This window comes from Electrophorus electricus, chromosome 16 (assembly GCF_013358815.1).
Source record: "Electrophorus electricus isolate fEleEle1 chromosome 16, fEleEle1.pri, whole genome shotgun sequence".
NCBI lineage: Eukaryota > Metazoa > Chordata > Actinopteri > Gymnotiformes > Gymnotidae > Electrophorus > Electrophorus electricus.
The window spans coordinates 7347817-7356756 of record NC_049550.1 but is presented as its reverse complement, the minus strand read 5'-3'; the positions used below and the strand labels follow the sequence as shown (position 1 = coordinate 7356756).

At 37.1% G+C, this 8940-nt stretch overlaps 1 long non-coding RNA gene across 1 annotated transcript; it reads right to left on the bottom strand.

The window, feature by feature from the left end:
- Positions 1-5883: 5883 nt before the first annotated feature.
- On the bottom strand, positions 5884-7521 carry LOC113576385. Its single transcript, XR_003410506.2, has 3 exons — positions 7382-7521; positions 6564-6686; positions 5884-6268 (listed from the first exon to the last, which is right to left on the bottom strand). It is a non-coding gene; the product is annotated as an uncharacterized LOC113576385 (long non-coding RNA).
- Between the last annotated feature and the right edge of the window lie 1419 nt (positions 7522-8940).

The window sequence follows — 8940 nt, the reverse complement described above, 5'->3', positions numbered from 1 at the left end:
TATATATTCTACTAGGGCTGCTGGACCTCCCAGTCAGGGAACATAAGCTTCTTAACTGTGACATCTTACTGGAGAAAGACTGGCGCTCACATACTGAGTGGTATATTCAACTATTCAAGCAGCATGTTGCCCCCTTGTGGTCCTATAAAGATTTTTTTTCTTCTAATTTTGCGAATCAAAATATTACAAGATTCTTCAGCCAGAATAACAATAAAATCATTATCATTAAAAAATCTAATTTCATAACTTAATAGTACTCTGTCTGATCTTTTCTTCAATCGAATCTTTTCATCAATGGAACTATTTAAATAGTTTCTTTATTGGCTTTAAGAAGCTGATCCCTTTTTTAAATCACAAGATAGTGAACGGATTCATTTCGTGATTCCAGTTTATGTTTTAACTGAATACAAATGAGTTCTCTTAACGTTTGGTGCCTTTAAAGTAGCTGTGTGCACTGGGATGCTACATTTTATGGCCAAACTTATTATTGATTTAAGAGAAATTCCAAGAGTCGTCAGGTTAGCTGTGTTTATAGGTTAGCAAGCTAATTTTCCATATAAATAAGCTGTGAGATATTTCCTTCCCAAAGATAAGTATAAGTACTGCATGTTGAGCTCCGGTGAAAAAGGTCACTATTATGAACATTAAAACTGACAATTAAAGAATAAATTCAAATCTTTCTGTGAATGCTACTAGAAACATGTATGACATACTCGATCAAGATATTTTTGCAAATTTGAAAGAAAAATGTCGGTTTCTCAACGTTGTCCTAGGGAAATGCTATGCAGTTATGATTAGGTTATGTTGACAAGGAAAGACATACATGCACAGGCACACTGAGGTATTCAACTGAAAATGTGATGTTGAGCTATGATACGCCAATGGAAATTGTGGTTTTCTGCAGTTTTCATAAAAGGTTATGGAAAAAATAAACAATCAGTAGAGCATTTGGCTACTAAATAAAAAGGCTGTTGGAAAGTTCGGACGTTAACAGATCTTTTCCAAACTATATTTTGTGTTTTATGTCTTTTTTAAGAACGCGTTTTTATTATACCTATATGTCTTTATTAAAACTGTTTTATATTTTAACTGTGTGGTGTTCAATGGTAAAAAAAAAAAAAAAAAAAAAAAAAAAAAACTTTTTAAAAAGGGTGGAACGCGTAAATGGCAATTATGAAAAAAGAAAGACAAATGACGCAAAATAGGATTTGTTTTTAAAAAAGGGAACCGAATATAGTATACACACAATGCAGCCACATTTCAGAGCTTCTTCTGTGAGAGACAGTGGGCGGTTGGACCTTAATTCCTGTTCTTCTTCAGATAATAATATAATGCATTAACATCATTATATCATTTTCTACCATAATATTATAGCACGTCGATCAGGTACTTAGGTCACTCTGGCCATAAACAAGGGCAAACAGAAAATAAAACTAATTTTAAAAGGCAAAGATCAAACCTAAGCGCATACAGAAGAAGAAGAAGAAAATACCACTATAGTTGTTAATATTAGTGTTGGGAGTAACGCGATAATTCGCCTACTTTCCTTGTGAGTATGTACTATAACGTCTTACTGTTCAATGTATTGCAATCTAAGTGTAGTTACTGTGTTGTAATTTCGTTTTGGGTTACTCTTACTCCTGCTACTTGGAAGAGACATTACACGGAATGTATTTAAAAGAAATGTAAGTTTTATTGTCCCTTAAATATATATATGAGGAACCAAATACCTATGGTTGGCCATTAAATATATACAAGGAAGACAATACTATCGTTTCTGTCTTAAACCACTAATGTCAAGGAGGAAGACTCGTGTATTTTAACCACCCAGGCGAACCACCCAGGGCGACAATAAAACCCAAACAATTACAATTCAATGTCACACTAGCTGAAGGAAAACCAAAGTAATAAAACACAACGTAAATACTCTAAAACATAAATGCATGGGTTTGAAACCGGTCACTAATAGTGACGTAGACAGCGGATTTCCTACCCGCGTGCGCTTTAAATGTAAGCGCACAATTCCCACCTGGTTCTCTACCCTAATATACTTTAATTCATACAGATGCATTTGAATGATGCAAAAAGAAGCTAAGGGTGAAAAATTCGATACCGAGGCATCGAAGAAAATCATGCAAAAATAATTCGATAGAGAGGCATCGAAGAAAATAATGCAAAACACACCTATTCGACACAGTGTAGAAAACGTTTGTAAGTCGCTCTAGATAAGAGCGTCTGTTAAATGCTGTAGATGTAAATGAAAACATTGCTATTACCACGCGACAACTGACACCCAGAGCTTCGAACGCTGGATGACATTGGATGATGGTGAGACTGATTCGAAAGATTTTGGCTCTATCTCGCAAACTATAACAGGGTTAAATATCCTGCCAACTTTTTATTGAAAAATTGGAAATATGTAAGCAGCATGTGAGAAGAAAAATAAAAAAGTTTCGGGACACTTCGATCTGTTGCCTCGCAATATTGTTTTATTAGTTTGCAATAGTATGAACATTTAGTGTACTACATTTCCACATAAAAAGAGAAAACAATTATAAATCAGATAAATTACAAAAACAATTATTGAAGAACTTTAATTAACATAAACATTATTAACGATCATAATTAGGTCTTATTTAGTGCAAAAATATAAATAAATTGTATGTTATATAGTTTGCACTGCTTCGAAGTTTTGAATTAATGAGTGTTCGCTTATAATCTCCGCAAACCACGAGGTGTCGCTCTGTTATGGTGTTAGCTTTCAAGTTTCAAGTTTCAAGTTTCAATGACCCAAATCTTTTTTTTTTCTTTTTTTTGGGGGGTGGGGGTGGGGGCAATATATCCAAATTATTCAATTACACATATCAATTCCAGAACAAGACAATGTATAATACATAACGAATTATCAACGGCAACATAATGGAAGATACCTAAGCAGGTATCCTAGGTACCTAAGCAGGAGGGATGAAGCTAAAGATCAAGGTCCATGGGGAAAACAAGGTTATAACTACATATTCTACCATTACAAAACACCTATTGCCAAAAACCTGTTACTGCACTTGCCACCACCAAAAACTGCCTCCTTCCTCTTCTGCCTCCGGGAGGGGTCTTTATGTAGGAGTGGTCAGCGGGCTGGTAGACCTAGAGAGGAATGGAGCAGAGTCAAGGTCAGAAAGGGTGAGGAAACCTGCTACCAGATTTGGATTCTGACATACACCTAGGGAAAGACAACTCACACACACACACACACACACACACACACACACACACACACAAACACACACGAGCATAAATTTACATTTCATTAAGTGACATAAGTGCTGCTTTCTCAATGATTTCTGTTTTAATGTTTGTCGGGGAGCTAGTTCTAGTTTTGTATAAAATGAAAGTCTGCCCACAGTAATCTACAACACATCTATTTCTCACTACATATCTATAACAAAATGTTACATCTATCACAGTACAGTAAAAGTACTAGAGTCTAGTTAATAGTATTGCTTTTCCCAGTAAGACAGGTTTCTGCAATTAAACAGCAGAAACATTGCATTTCAGGGGATTCGCCAAAAATATGGAAATTCGCTTTTTTTCAAGATTATTCTATCTTCTTGTCGACTTACTGGCAGCAGTAACCCACTTCGTTAGCTACCTATCCTACAGTTGCAGTTTATGTTTCACTGTTGCCATGCATAGTTTGTCACCCCCCAAAACTGTTTTTTAGTGGACAATTTCTTAGAAAAATAACACTGTGCTGACAAAACTGTAGACCATCTGCAGACAATCCTTAAGATAGCAGCAACCATTTAGAAATGTGGTAGTGTGTGTTTCATAGGTGTATCAGGCAGTGCAATGTTGCTAGAGATTTTATGCCTAAGGTATTTCTAAAGTGGGTGTTAAATATATATGAACTCCAAATTAGTTTAGACATTATTTGAATCTTTTTTTTATTTTAGAGCTAGAGAGAGAAACAGAGGGACAGATAAAGAGAAATTAGGTTACACAGGAATTCCCCACTTTACAAATGATGATTTATAGCAGTTGGAAAGTGGACCACACACATGAAGGAATACATTGCAAGAATGAAGTAAGTGTGATTGCAGAGTTGGTTTCAGAGAGATTGGGGTAATATCTCCTCTACAGCAGTCACAGCGAGATTACATAGAAATTAGGCCAATAAACTGTAAATGTGCCGTTTGGTATCAGTACCAATGTTTCTTCATTTATAGGCTTCATCTTAGTAATATTAGATATTTGTATGTCATACCAACTCTTTTATGCTGTAGATTTAGAATGAACAGTGCTAAATGTAAAATGTAAAATAAATAAATGTATTTGAAAAAGAATATGAGACTTGTATAGATATAACAGACAGGAGTGTTCCAGAAGTTTACTTAAAATAACCTTGTCAATGTTATAGTGCTTTTAGGTTTGTTAATGTAGATTTTGTCAAGAAATAATGAATGACTATTCATTAGGGGTTTTACATTAAAAGAAAAGGTCACTGCCAGACCAAGATACAGATGAACATAATTTAGCAATAATTATCTTTTTTCCAGTGGAGTAAGATATAGCACAACCAGGATAATTGACAATGTGCGTCTCCCGTGCAATTGCCATATAACTAATGTAGAAACAATAGCTTCAGGTGTGAGCTACCCACACACTTGCATTTGGGGGTAACACAACAAAAATCCAGCAAAACCAATCAACCCTAGGCTTAACAGTGTTTCCTAACTCCATTGAACAAAAACAAGGTCAACAAAACAGGGCACTCACCCCTTACACACAAGTCACAAAGATTGCATGATTCTATTTCATAATGTCAACTTCCATCTTAAACTACACAGAAACGTTGAGCTGGGCTGGGCAGTGGATAGACTCATGTTGAATGTTATGGTTTTCATGAAGACAGACTGGACAGCACGGTGCTTTTGGTAAACATGAGCACATGTAAGCAAATAAAAAACACAAAAGGAAATACCTTTTGTAAAGATGAAGGGTTAAAATAGCACCATTGAGGAAATTAAATCAAATAATGTGCTTTGTCATCATGAAATCAACATAAAACTCTTCCAATTGTTAACTCAAGGAGCTATTTGAAATATTAGTTTATGTTATTTTATTTATGTAATTATTTATTTTACAAAATAATAAACAAAACCCACTTCATTAGAAGCACCTAGCTTACACCTACATTCACTGAGTGCTCTATTAGGTGTACATTACCAATATGTGCATGTTATGTCTGTGCAAGTATACACTATTGTAAAGCAGTTTGTTGGTCATGCTCTACAATGTTGATCATTGTTCAGTGTATAATTGTCAGGAATGGCTGCCCTCCTGGCATCCTTGTTCCCTGGTCATGTCTGTTTTCCTTTGCGTCCCTGCTCTGTTCCTTGGTTTCGTTTTCGCCACCCCTCGTCTGCTCCTTCGTTCCGGTCTGTGTTTTGGTTCTCCCTGTTCCTGTGTTCACCTGAGTCTGTTTACTGCCTAACTGTCCTGGTTATTTGTACCCTGTGTTTTTGTCTTCTAGTTTTGTCGGTTATTTTGGTAAGTCTGGTTTGTCTGTCGTGTCAGTATTACGCCTGCTATTATTGTTGTTACCTCGCCTCTGTGTTTTCCTCTTTGCCTCTGTTGATTTTGCCCTCTGTGATTGTTTCCCTCATTCCCTGCGCATGCATTCTGCCTTTCCCTTGTTCTTAAGGGAAATCGTTACAAAAATGACAAGAACATTGCTGACCAGAAATTATTTGGGTGAAAAACCATTCTCAACATTAAAGAACCATTCTTAATGATATGGTAGCATATTTATTTGTGTTAGGTACAGTTTCTTAAACAATTTAGGTCATTATACTTCAGGCTAAAGAAAACTGCACAATTCAATGATACAGTAAGCAGGAAGTCTCTTTATTGCCTCCGAGAGTCTGATCCCTCCTTTTAATCATATTAGAATGCAGAAAACAGTCACTTCATTATTCCAACTTGTATTTTTATTCATAAAAATCACATGAATCAACATCTAATACACATGATGTATTATGAAATTTAAATTTAAGCTAAGACTTAATTAGACTCAAAGCAGCGCCTGTATCACAATCCGTTCATTCTCAGCTTAGTTAGCGCTCTGGTGTGAACTATAAGACAGCTGTGTGTACTGCGTCGTCTGTTCAGTTGCAGAGGTCCGTGCTGCAGCAAATGGCAACCGTGTTTGGCATGTTCTGGTAGTTCCTACATGTGGCCATGTCCATGCAGGAGCGTATTGAGGAAGAGGCTGAAAAGTGAAAATAAAGTCTGTTCATTATGTAAGAAAAAGATCAACATGTCTTATGGCCATGTCTTGAGACAGCTACGTCACTGGATTAATGCTTCTTAATGCCACATGGTCCTTACTAGCTTTTATTTAGTGTTAAGATGCTTGCATTTGGGGGTAAGCATTCATATCAACTAAGCGCTAGCTAAGGTTTATCACTAACTTCACTCACTAAGCCATGGATCCATTTTCACAGTATATACCTACCAGTAGTGAAGTTTATATAAGAAAGGGAAAAATGGGAGGAATATTTTACCCAGTGGGCCAGATAGGAACTGCACATTCCCGCAGCCCTTGACATAGTAACGACAGTTCTGCACTGATGGAGTGCAGGGTTGAAATGGACTGGATATACACAAGTTACACTTCAGCGCTTCCCCTATGAGAGAAAGCAGATTACTGGGCTTTAGCTTGCGATCTTCTAATACTGTCACATTAAATGTCAATCAGAGCAAAAATGTTGTCTGTATGTTGTCCTACACAAGACAATCTCTTACTCACATACAATTGCCACTTTAATAGTTACCTTACATTTACTGGTGACACCTAATATGGTAGTCTTTACAGTTCCAGACTGTAGGCTATTTAATGACATGCATAATTTGTTAGCCTCCCTCTGCCCCATTCATCAATGGTCAGTGGCTGACTGCAGCATTGATACTAAGATGGCAGTAGGTGTTGTATTGGTACAAGCGCAGACATAGCAGCAGTGCTAGAGCTTTTACACATGCATTTGTCACTGCTGAGAGTTGTTCACTACCCAGAAATATCTCTACAGCAATGGTCCTGTAGTCAGAAACTGCCCATACGTTAACTGCCGACATTAACGCTGTACATAAAGGAATACCTTCAGCTAGGTGTTTCTAATAAAGTTGTCAGTATACAGCACACACAGGACAAGAGAAGTATATATATATATATATATATATATATATATATATATATATATATATAGAGAGAGAGAGAGAGAGAGAGAGAGAGAGAGAGAGAGAGAGAGAGAGAGTCCATCACACATACACATATGCTGTATGATAGAGAAAAAAAAATGGCAAAGTGAAATAGAAGTAATCCTACCATAGCTGAAGGCCAGAAGGAGAAGAGTAGCACATATAATAGTTTTCATTTTCTCCAGAGTACAAATGAACCCAACACAAGTGAATGGTACAGATGCCAGAAGAAGAAACAAATAAAGATCTATAGAGTGTTCATCGAATTCTCTTTTTATACATCTTGATCTTAAATATCAGAGCATGGGGAGGTGGAGCTAGGTTCACAGTTGTGTTAAAAGGGAAATGCCAGCCCACAGTGATTTAGTTTTTTGAAGAAAGTAAATAGTTTGTCCTTTTGAACTTACTGGTACCAAATTTCATCAGACTCTCAACCCACTTTCTCAGAAACACTTTTCTATAACTAACATTCACTCACCACTTTATTAGGGACACTTTATTAAATGTGCATTTTGTAGGTGCAGTCAGATTGTTTATATTTTTTCCAACATTTATCAGTGGTCATTTCCTTATTCAAGACAATTAAAGACTGAAGACCACCTGCAGACCATGCTGCGGACCCCTATTACATTGTGCTTATTACATTTTAATCCTGAAGAAATGGATCACCATACTGTTGGCATGGTAAGACAGCTCTCCACTCTGCTCTCACTGGAAAGGGAAGAGGCCTTTCTCACAGTTTTGCTTTCACTCCCAGTACTACTTATTTTGTACTTTCCAAAGAACAAGAATGGGATTCCCATGAGAACACTCCTCAAAACTGCAGTTCTCAGCAAGCTAAAATGGCTGTTCCCGAATTGCTTTTGCCTTTATTTAAACCCACAGATCTCAGGAGACGGGGCTCCACATTAGTGGACCTACGACATTAAGTCAAGAAACGTCAGTGCGTTTACCTTAAAGATTATTATTTCTGTTTTGTGTTTTGTTAAGCGCTTCCATCAAGCCCGATGGATAATAAAGAGCACTTTTTCGCAACCCCGCCTCTGGCTTCCTCTGAACGGCCACCGTCAAAAAAAACCCCAATTGCTTAATAAAGTGTTTGGCTAAATCAAGCTGGTGTAATGGAGTTAAAATAGAAAAAAAGAATACATCTGCCTAGGTGACATCATACAAAATTGTATGTAGAAATTAATGTTGTTTATTTAATCTATATGTACGGGGGTTCATGTTGTACTGGAAAAGTACTGGAAAAGTTAGTATAGCAAATTAAACTACAATTCCCTGTTTACGCATGCATCTGCACTGGAACATCCAGGTTTTGTTGCCTTTGAACCCTCGCACGTTGTTTACCTCAGTAGCGTTGAGTACACTACTAAAGGGAAGTGAAGAAGAAGAGTTTGGCCAGCCACGGGCAGTGGGAGGACCTTCGTTAGTGGCCACGCCTGCACACACCTGCGCCTCGTTTGTCTGCGTATTTAAATCCACGTTAATGTTAATGTGGTGGTGTTGTTAGATGTATTTATCGTCGGTATTTAATGTTAACCGTTTCTTGTTTGTATTAATCGTGTATGATTCTTGCGAGTGCCGTTAGTGTTCTGTGTTAAATGTTAATAAATGTACGTCCCAGACGTTGGAGTCTGTGCGTCCTGCGGCACTCGGGCCACCTCGCATTACAGGTACTTTATG